We start from the raw sequence: 12,858 nt of genomic DNA, 5'->3' as shown, positions 1-12,858 counted from the left end.
GACAGTAATATTGTAGGGAATGTGGAGCAAAAACACAGAAAGCACTTGGGTCTCTGACACTGACAGCTGCAATGGAGTGCTTATGTAAATTCAGATTATTAAATGAGAGATAAATAAATTTTGGGTGTCAACAGCAACTGAATCCTAACTAATACAACCCTCTATCAACACATCGTTTTAAAAGGCTGCAGTTATGAGTGACCTGTACCTATTCTGGCTCTCAAGCAAAGTTTTATAAAGTTTCTTTCCCCTCCCCCCCCACCACTTGGTGAACTGATCTGCTGGGTTCTAGGAGATCTCACCTCCAGGAGGCCCATAATGCTAGGTGCATTTGTGTGTGCAATTGTTTCCATGAGCTATTTTAAGGTGTCAATAAAGTATCAACATTATAAGAAGTTGCAATTCCACAGTATGAGTCTACTAACTGGGTTGCTGGACACTCCGGCCCCTAAAAGCTCCTCTTTTGTCTGGTCGAAGTTGAAAAGGGAAGTTTCAGTGGTGTCATGCAAACTCTAATCTTGGCACTCAGCTACTGGTTATCAACTTCCCACTTACAGTGTCCTGTTTCTGTAGATAACAGATTCTGAGATGTTACAAGAGATACATTTGAAATTGATAAGAGGTCCTTTCAACACTGTATATAGCCATCTCCTTACAGTTTTAGCTAAAGCCAAGTTTGGAGCTTATTCAGTGCTGGTTTTAGTTCTTGAGATGTAAGATACCGAGAACTCAACTCGTGGTGAGTATTTGAATAAAAGTATTACTTGATTTACATTTAATCAGAGTAAAAAGTAGTAATAATCATGATAATGACTAAATATAATGAGTGCCTAGTATGTATCAGTCACAATTCCATATGTTTACATACATTATATCATTTAATTCTCATTATAGCCCTACAAAAGAGGTAATACTCTTATCCCATTTTTCAGATAAGAAAATTGCTGTCCTACCGCTGGGTTTCTACCCAATTCACTGAACGCAGAGGAACCTGGAATAAAATCTATGACAATAGCTACTACTTTAAAAGTACTTCCCATGCATGTATGCATTGAGTCCTTTATTTTATTATCATTTTAAATTTAATTTATTTAATTTTTATTTTATTATTTTATTTTATTTAATTTTTACAACAGTCCTATGAAATAAATCTTAGTACTATAGAAATGAAGGAAATTAGGGCCTGGAAAAGTCAAATAACTTGACCATGGTCATATGGCTTAGAAGTGTCATGGCCAGTATTCAAGTTCAAGTCTGACTTCAAGTCCTGGACTCATTAAACTAGCCAAGCTACCTTGAACTTATACCATAAAAATGCTTCTGATTACCAGCATGCTGTTCCTAATAACACGTGATATTATGGTGGATTTTGTTTTTAGGGTTTTGTGATCCAGTATTATTTTGTATAAAGTGAAATTCTGTGGAGCTAAAGAGACTTTCTCTATATCCATTATATCTTTTAATTTCTACTGTATAAAATGTCATACTTAGCAAAACATGGGAAAATATTAGATAAGATCTAATCTGCTTAATGAATCAGTTGACTACTCAGAAAATGCAAAACACATACACAGAATTCAACAAGAGGCAAGAATCCTCAAAAGGGATAAATTAGGAGAGTCATGTGGAATTCTACAAATGTGATAAACACATTAGAAAAATGAAACTTAGACAGATGTGCCCTTAGACTAATTGGACAAAAATCCTTGAAAAGCTCAGTGGTAGGCATAACTGGAAAAGACAGCTGAATGAATGAATAGACAAAAGGGACTATACTCAATGTTTTGTATATAAAATTCATTGTATCCTTTAAACAATTAGGAGCCATATGATCTAAATGTGAAAATGCCCTCAGATAAATTGAGGAAATTTCCTTGAACGTTGCAGAAGAAAAAAAAGAAACCTAAAAGAATGATCACTCTCAAAATGGGCTGAAACTGTCATATCAGTTTTGAAATGCTATTTTGTTATTTAGAATTTTAGGTGAATGTATCATTATGAGAATTGGCTTCAGGTAAATCGTTTTGCTCCCCTTTTGCTTCTCAATCTCTCAAATTTGTCCCCTCCTTTCCACTTTGCCACTATCAGTGTTAAAAATGCTCATTATTCTTAGAGCAGTAGTCTGCATGTAGCTTCCTCTCTTCTTATCTGTCTTCCTTGTTGCACAATACTGATTTTTTTTTAAATGGGAGATTGATAGTGAAACAGGAGGGAAGAGGGTGCAACACAACCTTTAAAAGAATGACATAGCCATAGGACATGACAAAAATTGGTTAGAACCAACTAGATCCAAGATGGTGGAAGATTGACCTTCCAGTGGACCTTGAGCCTCATTATACACTCATTGTAATACATTAGCATAAGCTAAGTGACACACCCACCAGTGCCATGACAGTTCTGAGGCTGATCATCAAAGATCAAAAAGTAGGCTGTGGCCCAATTCCTGGAAATCTCTGCCCCTTCTCCAAAACAGTTGGAATAATCCTCCTTCTCATTAGCCTATGAAATTACCCAACCCATAAAAACTAACCACTCCCATATTTGGGGGCCTCTCACCTTCTGAGATGACCCATACTCTGTCTGTGGAGTGTGTTTCTCTCTAAATAAATCCACTTCTTACCTATCACTTTGTCTCTCACTGAATTCTTTCTGCAATGAGACATCAAGAACCTGAGCTTCATTAAGTCCTGAGATCAAGTGTGTGATCTAATAATTAGGAGACCGTGGGTTCAAGTCCCAATCTGAGTTACACAGTTTCAGTAGGACACTACTTTTCTTAAACTCCTGTAATGGTTTCCCATCACCTTTGTGATAAAGTCAACCTCCTTGGCTGTTGCCTATTTTCTATTCTCCTGGCTTGCTTCTTCCTCACATGTGACTTCAGTCTAGCCATAATGAACTGGTATGAATTTCTATTTCCACTATAAAGACATGCTGCACACTCTGAGGGGGATGTGAAAATATGCCAGATCCTGGATAAATTACAACAAATACATACTGTAAATGCACTGCTGGGCTCCAAGGGTTAGGGAAAAAAAGTGGGTTGAAATCTGAACAGTGAAGGATTATCTGACATAGTTATTAATGGCACCTCTGTTTCATTCTCAAATATGTTCTAGTTTGGACAATAAACTATATGATCATTTTATTAATAGGCTATAGTATAACCAGTTGTTTCACAATCAAGGAACAAAGACACCAAATTCCCAGTTTGAGATCAATGGGTTCTCACTCCCCTTCTCTTTACTGTCTCTATCCAGCCAATTCCACATTTATAGGTTTATTACTTTCATAACTCCACTTCTGGTACCATATTCTGTATCAGTTGGGAAACTATATCAAAACTCACACTGTCTTAGATAATGATTTACTGACTCACATAGTAGGAAAATCCAGACACAAGTTTGGCTGATCTAGCAATTTAGTGCTGTTATTGAGGACCCAGTTTCATTCTTTCCTTTTTTATCTTTTTCTTCATTCTTCCCTTTACTATGTCAGCTTCATCCCACACTGGGCCTGCCACTTGATAGTAAAAAGGCTGCAGCAGTTCCAGGCTTTACATCTGCACGCCAGGTCCCACCAGCATTCCAAGCAAGAATCCTGAAATTCACCTTCATAGACTTGTTTGGATCACATGCCCTCCTCCCTCATCCAAGCATTCTGGCCAGGATGATGGAATGTGCTGACTGGCTTGAGTAGGTTAGGGTTAAGCCCTGGAGCTGTGGGATGGAGTCAGCCTTTCCTCAAGTACATGGGCTGCTTGGAGGTGTAATCAGGAAGAGGGAAAGAGGACTGGATACTGGATCAACAACCAAGTTTTCAGACCATGGTAGAAGACTTGGTGTTCCTACCAAACCAACCTAGCCATGTTATCAGAGACTCAAGCTTAACATTCACTGTGGAGGTTACACTACAAGACATTTGATTTGCAGCTATATAACAATGAGAGGAGTTTGGGAGCCAAAGTGGTGAGTGGGTGTGAAGAGCATTTATTCTGTTCCTGAAGCCAAACAGAGCTGAGTCTTGAATCTGGGTATGAACCTCTTAACTGGCTTTGAATCTGAGCCAAGATAATTACTTTTTGATCCTCATTTTTCCTTATCTGCAACTTGGGGATAATTTTCCTATCTTAGATATATTCAGTTTTGTGAGAAATAATGAGATTATGCATATAATGTGCCCAGCATAGTGGGCAGTACAGAGTAGATAAGTTCCCTTTTAGTTTAGAGTCACTAAATTGACTCTGAAATCATCAGCATTAATGATTTTTTCTTGGGTCATTTAGTCCACCTGCTAAGCTGTGCCTGCTTTTTTGTACCTCCTTATATAGTAGGTGGAGGTAAACTGTGAGATAACTTGGTCTCATTCTCAGTATCTGTTCTTTAAATAGTGGGAAAAACCTGATTTCTTGAAATAACTAATAAATATAAATGTATTTTAATATTAATAATAAACACTAAGCATGCCCCGATCTTGCTGACCTAGAGTCATTTTCCTCTCACTCCAGGAAGCTTCAACCATTGTATTTGGCCCAAGTGTTGATCCTTTTCTGATGCCTCAGGAAACTAGCTGTTCCTTCATTTCTCACCAAGACCAAAAGCTATTTTGCTCCAGGGGAGCCCATTAGCTCATTTGAATTATGTTTCCAGATTCTAAGCCAAGAATCTCAAGGTCGGAAGGCCAGGGAGCATCAGCAAGGTATCTGACTCATTCTTGATTTCTGCTTTCATCACCGTATTCTGACATGTTTATGTTCACTGCTACCCCTTTCCCCCAACCTGTTATCAGCTGATTGGTCACCTCAGACTTGCAGGAAATAGCAGCATAAACAATGCTTCAGTGAACCCCTCAGACTTGCAGGAAATAGCAGCATAAACAATGCTTCAGTGAACCCCTCCAAGCAGTCAAGACCACGAATATTTCATCAGCTTGCATTTGCTGTCTTTGCCCCGGTGGTCCCACACTGGGTTACAAGTGACTAAGCTCTGGGGAAACCCTTTCCCCAGAATTAGTGTTTCTTCAGCTCCACTGAATTAGCCTTCCTATTTTATTGTGCCCCTGGGTTACAGGAGCTTAAAAGTTATAAAACAGCAAATTATTGCTGAAGGCCTGCAGCATGTTATTCTGAAGCCCCTGCCACTATATGAATGGGGCTAAAGTCATCAGGGAAGTTTAGTCTGTGGCTTCATGTTTGGGGGATGTTTCATGCTTTTAATTTTCAAAGATAAAAATAGACATATTTCTTTCTGATCATAGAGATTATAAAGATAAATGTTTGCATATCAAACAATATAGAAAATCATAGTGAAGAAAGCAAATATAATCCTAAATTCCAAGCCCAGAGAGAATTATTGGTAGCATTTTGCCGTATGTGGTCCAGACCTCTTACTCCCTTTTTCTCTTTCATTTTACATAAATGGAATCATATTCTAAATGCAATTTAACAGTTGCTGAGTATATCTTTTACACCCATAAATATAGATCTATATCATTATTTTTATGACTAAACAGCATCATGTTGCATTTGTATACCAGATTTTATTTATCCAATCCCCTGTTGATGAATACTCAGTTGTTTCCAAATTGTTTCTATTAGCAATAACACCGCAGTAGATGACCTTATACACTTTTGCATACGTATCAGCTTATCTCCTCAGGATACATTTCTAAAAAGTGGAATTGCTAAGCACATCTGAAGGCTTTGGTTCATATGGCTAAACTGCTTCTCAAACACAATTTGCATGTTGACTAATCATACCTGAAAGCTGGCCAAAACGTCTGTTACAAGAAACCCATTGAGGAGATGGGCTTCCAGGTCCTAAAAATAAGCAAACCAGCATGGGCTTCCAGCAACGAACTTCAAAATCAACCTTAGAGAATCTATAGCTGGTAATTATCCGGGATAGTGGAATCTAGGAACAAACAAAACAAAACGTGAGAAGCCCTGGGGGACTGAGGACTATCTTGGGTGGTGAGCCTAAGAGGTGGATGGCTGGCTCGAGACGTAGGGAAGCCAGAGGCTGGAGAAAATCTTTGGGGTTCAGCTCCCCACACCCCACCTCCGACCTCTGCCTTAAGACAAATCAGTGTCTAATTCTTCTGGTGCTAGGCCACTAGTGCTAGTGTCTGTCCTGTTGGGGTGAAGAATTGGTGGGAATAGGTGTGGACTGACTGACCTTGGGAATTTGCTCCTCCATTCTGCCTGCCCTGGGGGCTACTATATAGCAAGGGAGGATATGTTTTCTCCCTGTGTTGCTTCTCCCTGTAGGGGAGGAAAAACTTTTACCTTTCTTGGTTCTTTGGCTGGTCTAATAGTCAAATGAACATAGGATAGATTAACAGGGGAAAAATTAATTACATACATATGGGGTCCCATAAGAATATGAGATCCATAGGCAGTCAGACAACTGAGGCTTATATGCCATTCTGAGCTAAGGAAAAGGGGTTAGGGGTCTGAGACTGCAAAGGAGAGGAAGACAATTCACAGGAAGTTGGGAAGAGCAAAGGTTTGGTAAACAAATGTTTGCTGTTCCATGCAGAGACAATGGGACACAGAGACTTTGATCCTTAGGCCCTGCAGAGCTCCCTACCTTACAACACCTCGCCCATGTTCTTCGTAGTTATTTCTGGTGATGGTTCTCTTCCCGGACAAGGCCCTCTATCTGAATTCCTTTAGGCAATTAAAGGAAAGGTAAATATCTATTCCGGAGTCTTTTGGGCTTTCATCGACTTCAGCTTAAAGTAATCCACATGTTAAAGCGGCACATTTGGGGTGAGGGGAGGGGAGAACTTGTTTTAAACTCCTTCATCCCTAAGTAAGGATTTAAAGGTGAAACACTGGCTAGAGTTCTCTGGTGAGGTGGCAGCAATCAAGAGTGGTGGTTCTAGTGCTGGGGTTCTCTACCCTGTGACTCATAATTTCCCCATCCTTAATCTTTGTAGTGACAAAGATAGGGCCTGGCTTTTGGACCTTTCCCAATATGCATGGCCAGATGAGCTGGCTGATACCCCTAGGAGAACACAAGATCACCAGCCAAAATAACCAGACACCAGAGTAGAACTTCCCCAAATGAGAGATGACACAAAACTGGTTAACATTTACCATCTGAAGCAAAATTATTCGAACAGATGGAAAGAAAATTTAACATAAGTATGATAAATATACTTAAGGATATAAGGGAAGATATTAATAACCTTCCAAAATGGAACCAAGTGAAAATATTAGATTTGAAAAAATATAAAAGTTGCAAAAAAGGGAAGCTATCACTAGCTTTTACAGCAGAACCTGAGTAAAGAGATTAAGGAGGGGGAGAGGAGGAAAACCAGGGTAGGGAAACCAGGCACCACACAACCACTAATCCTTTTGTTGCCTCCTTGCCAGGAGGTATACACACCAACCAGAGGTATTTTTCTTTTTTTTTTTAACATCTTTATTGGAGTATAATTGCTTTACAATGCTGTGTTAGTTTCTGCTTTATAACAAAGTGAATCAGCTATACATATACATACATCCCCATATCCCTTCCCTCTTGCATCTCCCTCCCTCCCACCCTCCATAACCCACCCCTCTAGGTGGTCACAAAGCACCGAGCTAATCTCCCAGTGCTATGTGGCTGCTTCCCACTAGCTATCTATTTTACATTTGGTAGTGTATATATGTCCATGCCACTCTCTAACTTCGTCCCAGCTTACCCTTCCCCCTCCCCGTGTCCTCAAGTCCATTCTCTAGTAGAACTGCATCTTTATTTCCCATCCTGCCCCTAGGTTCTTCATAACCATTTTTTTTTCTTTTAGATTCCATATATATGTGTTAGCATACAGTATTTGTTTTTCTCTTTCTGACTTACTTCACTCTGTGAAAGACTCTAGGTCCATCCACCTCACTACAAATAACTGAATTTCATTTCTTTTTATGGATGAGTAATATTCCATTGTAGATATGTGCCACATCTTCTTTATCCATTCATCTGTCAATGGACACTTAGGTTGTTTTCATGTCCTGGCTGTTGTAAATAGAGCTGCAATGAACATTGTGGTACATGACTCTTTCTGAATCATGGTTTTCTCAGGGTATATGCCCAGTAATGGGATTGCTGGGTTATATGGTAGTTCAATTTTTAGTTTTTTAAGGAACCTCCATACTGTTCTCCATAGTGGCTGTATCAGTTTACATTCCCACCAACAGTGCAAGAGCGTTCCCTTTTCTCCATACCCTCTCCAGCATTTATTGTTTGTAGATTTTTTGATGATGGCCATTCTGACTGGTGTGAGGTGATACCTCATTGCAGTTTTGATTTGCATTTCTCTAATGATTAGTGATGTTGAGCATCCTTTCATGTGTTTGTTGGCAATCTGTATATCATCTTTGGAGAAATGTCTATTTAGGTCTTCTGCCCATTTTTGGATTGGGTTGTTTGTTTTTTTTGATATTGAGCTGCATGAGCTGCTTGTAAATTTTGGAGATTAATCCTTTGTCAATTGCTTCATGTGCAAATATTTTCTCCCATGCTGAGGGTTGCCTTTTCGTCTTGTTTATGGTTTCCTTTGCTGTGCAAAAGCTTTTAAGTTTCATTAGGTCCCATTTGTTTATTTTTGTTTTAATTTCCATTTCTCTAGAAGGTGGGTCAAAAAGGATCTTGCTGTGGTTTATATCATAGAGCTTTCTGCCTATGTTTTCCTCTAAGAGTTTGATGGTGTCTGGCCTTACATTTAGGTCTTTAATCCATTTTGAGTTTATTTTTGTGTATGGTGTTAAGGATTGTTCTAATTTCATTCTTTTACATGTAGCTGTCCAGTTTTCCCAGCACCACTTATTGAAGAGGCTGTCTTTTTTCCATTGTATATTCTTGCCTCTTTTATCAAAAATAAGGTGACCATAGGGTTGTGGGTTTATCTCTGGGCTTTCTATCCTGTTCCATGGATCTATAGTTCTGTTTTTGTGCCAGTACCATACTGTCTTGATTACTGTAGCTTTGTAGTATAGTCTGAAGAGTGGGCACCTGATTCCTCCAGCTCCATTTTTCTTTCTCAAGATTGCTTTGGCTATTTGGGGTCTTCTGTGTTTCCATACAAATTGTAAAATTTTTTGTTCTAGTTCTGTGAAAAATGCCAGTGGTAGTTTCATAGGGATTGCATTGAATCTGTAGATTGCTTTGGGTAGTATAGTCATTTTCACAGTATTGATTCTTCCAATCCAAGAACATGGTATATCTCTCCATCTATTTGTATTATCTTTAATTTCTTTCATCAGTGTCTTATAATTTTCTGCATACAGGTTTTCTGTCTCCTTAGGTAGGTTATTCCTCGGTATTTTTTTCTTTTTGTTGCAATGGTAAATGGAAGTGTTTCCTTAATTTCTCTTTCAGATTTTTCATCATTAGGGTATAGGAATGCAAGAGATTTCTGTGCATTAATTTTGTATCCTGCTACTTTACCAAATTCATTGATTAGCTCTAGTAGTTTTCTGGTAGCATCTTTAGGATTCTCTATGTATAGTATCATGTCATCTGCAAACAGTGACAGCTTTACTTCTTCTTTTCCGATTTGGATTCCTTTTATTTCTTTTTCTTCTCTGATTGCCGTGGCTAGGACTTACAGAACTATGTTGAATAATAGTGGTGAGAGTGGACATCCTTCTCTCATTCCTGATCTTAGAGGAAATGCTTTCAGTTTTTCACCATTGAGGACGATGTTGGCTGTGGGTTATATGGCCTCTATGCCTACTTTCTGGAGGGTTTTTTATCATAAACCGGTGTTGAATTTTGTCGAAAGCTTTTTCTGCATCTATTGAGATGATCATATGGTTTTTATTCTTCAGTTTATTAATATGATGTATCACATTGACTGATTTGCGTATATTGAAGAATCCCTGCATTCCTGGGATAAACCCCACTTGATCATGGTGTATGATCCTTTTAATGTGCTGTAGGATTCTGTTTCCTAGTATTTTGTTGAGGATTTTTGCATCGATGTTCATCAGTGATATTGACCTGTAGTTTTCTTTCTTTGTGACATTTCTCTCTGGTTTGGTATCAGGGTGATGGTGGCTTCGTAGAATGAGTTTGGGAGTGTTCCTCCCTCTGCTATATTTTGGAAGAGTTTGACAAGGATAGGTGTTAGCTCTTCTCTAAATGTTTGATAGAATTTGCCTGTGGAGCCATCTGGTCCTAGGCTTTTGTTTGTTGGAAGATTTTTAATCACAGTCTCAATTTCAGTACTTGTGATTGGTCTGTTTATATTTTCTATTTCTTCCTGGTTCGGTCTCGGAAGGTTGTGCTTTTCTAAGAATCTGTCCATTTCTTCCAGGTTGTCCATTTTATTGGCACAGAGTTGCTTGTAGTAATCTCTTGTGATCCTTTGTATTTCTGCAGTGTCAGTTGTTACTTCTTTTTAATTTCTAATTCTATTGATTTGATTCTTCTCCCTTTTTTTATTGATGAGTTAGGCTAATGGTTTATCAATTTTGTTTATCTTTCATAGAACCAGCTTTTAGTTTTATTGATCTTTGCTGTTGTTTCCTTCATTTCTTTTTCATTTATTTCTGATCTGATCTTTATGATTTCTTTCCTTCTGCTAACTTTGGGGTTTTTTTGTTCTTCTTTCTCTAATTGCTTTAGGTGTAAGGTTAGGTTGTTTATTTGAGATGTTTCTTGTTTCTCGACTTAGGATTGTATTGCTATAAACTTCCCTCTTAGAACAGTTTTTGCTGCATCCCATAGGTTTTGGGTGGTCGTGTTTTCATTTTCATTTGTTTCTAGGTATTATTTGATTTCTTCTTTGATTTTTTTCAGTGATCTCTTGGTTATTAAGTAGTGTATTGTTTAGCCTCCATGTGTTTGTATTTTTTACAGATTTTTCCTGTAATTGATATCTAGTCTCATAGCGTTGTGGTCGGAAAAGATACTTGATTCAATTTCAATATTCTTAAATATACCAAGGCTTGATTTGTGACCCAAGATATGACCTATCCTGGAGAATGTTCCATGAACACTTGAGAAAAAAGTGTATTCTGTTGTTTTTGGATGGAATGTCCTATATATATCAATTAAGTCCATCTTGTTTAATGTATCATTTAAAGCTTGTGTTTCCTTATTTATTTTCATTTTAGATGATCTGTCCATTAGTGAAAGTGGGGTGTTAAAGTCCCCTACTATGATTGTGTTACTGTCGATTTCCCCTTTTATGCCTGTTTATGTATTGTGGTGCTCCTACGTTGGGTGCATAAATATTTTCAAATGTTATCTCTTCTTCTTGGATTGATCTCTTGATCATTATGTAGCGTCCTTCTTTGTCTCTTGTAATAGTCTTTGTTTTAGAGTCTATTTTGTCTTATATGAGAATTGCTCCTCCAGCTTTCTTTTGATTTCCATTTGCATGGAATATCTTTTTCTATCCCCTCACTTTCAGTCTGTATGTGTCCCTAGGTCTGAAGTGGGTCTCTTGTAGACAGCATATATATGGATCTTGTTTTTGTATCCATTCAGCCAGTCTATGTCTTTTGGTTGGGGCATTTAATCCATTTACATTTAAGGTAGTTATTGATATGTATGTTCCCATTACTGTTTTCTTAATTGTTTTGGGTTTGTTATTGTAGGTCGTTTCCTTCTCTTGTGTTTCCTGTCTAGAGAAGTTCCTTTAGCATTTGTTGTAAAGCTGGTTTGGTGGTGCTGAATTCTCTTAGCTTTTGCTTGTCTGTAAAGTTTTTCATTTCTCTGTCAAATCTGAATGAGATCCTTGCTGGGTAGAATAATCTTGGTTGTACGTTTTTTTCCTTTCATCAGTTTAAATATGTCCTGCCACTCCCTCCTGGCTTGCAGAGTTTCTGCTGAAAGATCAGGTGTTAACCTTATGGGGATTCCCTTTTATGTTATTTGTTGTTTTTCCCTTGCTGCTTTTAATATATTTTCTTCATATTTAATTTTTGATAGTTTGATTAATTGTGTCTTGGCGTGTTTCTCCTTTGATTTATCTTGTATGGGACTTCTGTGCTTCCTGGGCTTGATTGAGTATTTCCTTTCCCATATTAGGGAAGTTTTCAACTATAATCTCTTCAAATATCTTCTCCGTCCCTTTCTTTTTCTCTTCTTCTTCTGGGACCCCTATAATTTGAATGTTGCTGTGTTTAATGTTGTCCCAGAGATCTCTGAGACTGTCCTCAATTCTCTTCTTTCTTTTTTCTTTATTCTGCTCTGCGGTAGTTATTTCCACTATTTTATGTTCCAGGTCACTTATCCGTTCTTCTGCCTCAGTTATTCTGCTATTGATTCCTTCTGGAGAATTTTAAATTTCATTTATTGTGTTGTTCATCATTTTTTGTTTGCTCTTTAGTTTTTCTAGGTTAAATGTTTCTTGTATTTTCTCCATTCTATTTCCAAGATTTTGGATCATCTTTAGTATCATTACTCTGAGTTCTTTTTCAGGTAGACTGCCTATTTCCTTTTCATTTGTTTGTTCTGGTGGGTTTTTACCTTGCTCCTTCATCTGCTGTGTGTTTCTCTGTCTTCTCATTTGGCTTAACTTACTGTGTTTGGGGTCTCCTTTTCTCAGGCTGCAGGTTCACAGTTCCCGTTGTTTTTCGTGTCTGCCTCCCCTGGCTGAGGTTGGTTCTGTGGGTTGTGTAGGCTTCCTGGTGGAGGGGACTAGTGCCTGTGTTCTGGTGGATAAGGCTGGCTCTTGTATTTCTGGTGGGTAGTTCCGCCTCCAGTGGTTTGTTTTGGGGTGTCTGTGACCTTATTATGATTTTAGGCAGCCTTTCTGCTAGTGGGTGGGGTTGTGTTCCTGTCTTGCTAGTTGTTTGTCATAGGGTGTCCAGCAGTGTAGCTTGCTGGTTGTTGAGTGGAGCTGGGTCTTAGCCTTGAG

Source organism: Eschrichtius robustus, chromosome 11 (assembly GCF_028021215.1).
Source record: "Eschrichtius robustus isolate mEscRob2 chromosome 11, mEscRob2.pri, whole genome shotgun sequence".
Lineage (NCBI taxonomy): Eukaryota > Metazoa > Chordata > Mammalia > Artiodactyla > Eschrichtiidae > Eschrichtius > Eschrichtius robustus.
This window is presented reverse-complemented; position numbering follows the sequence as displayed.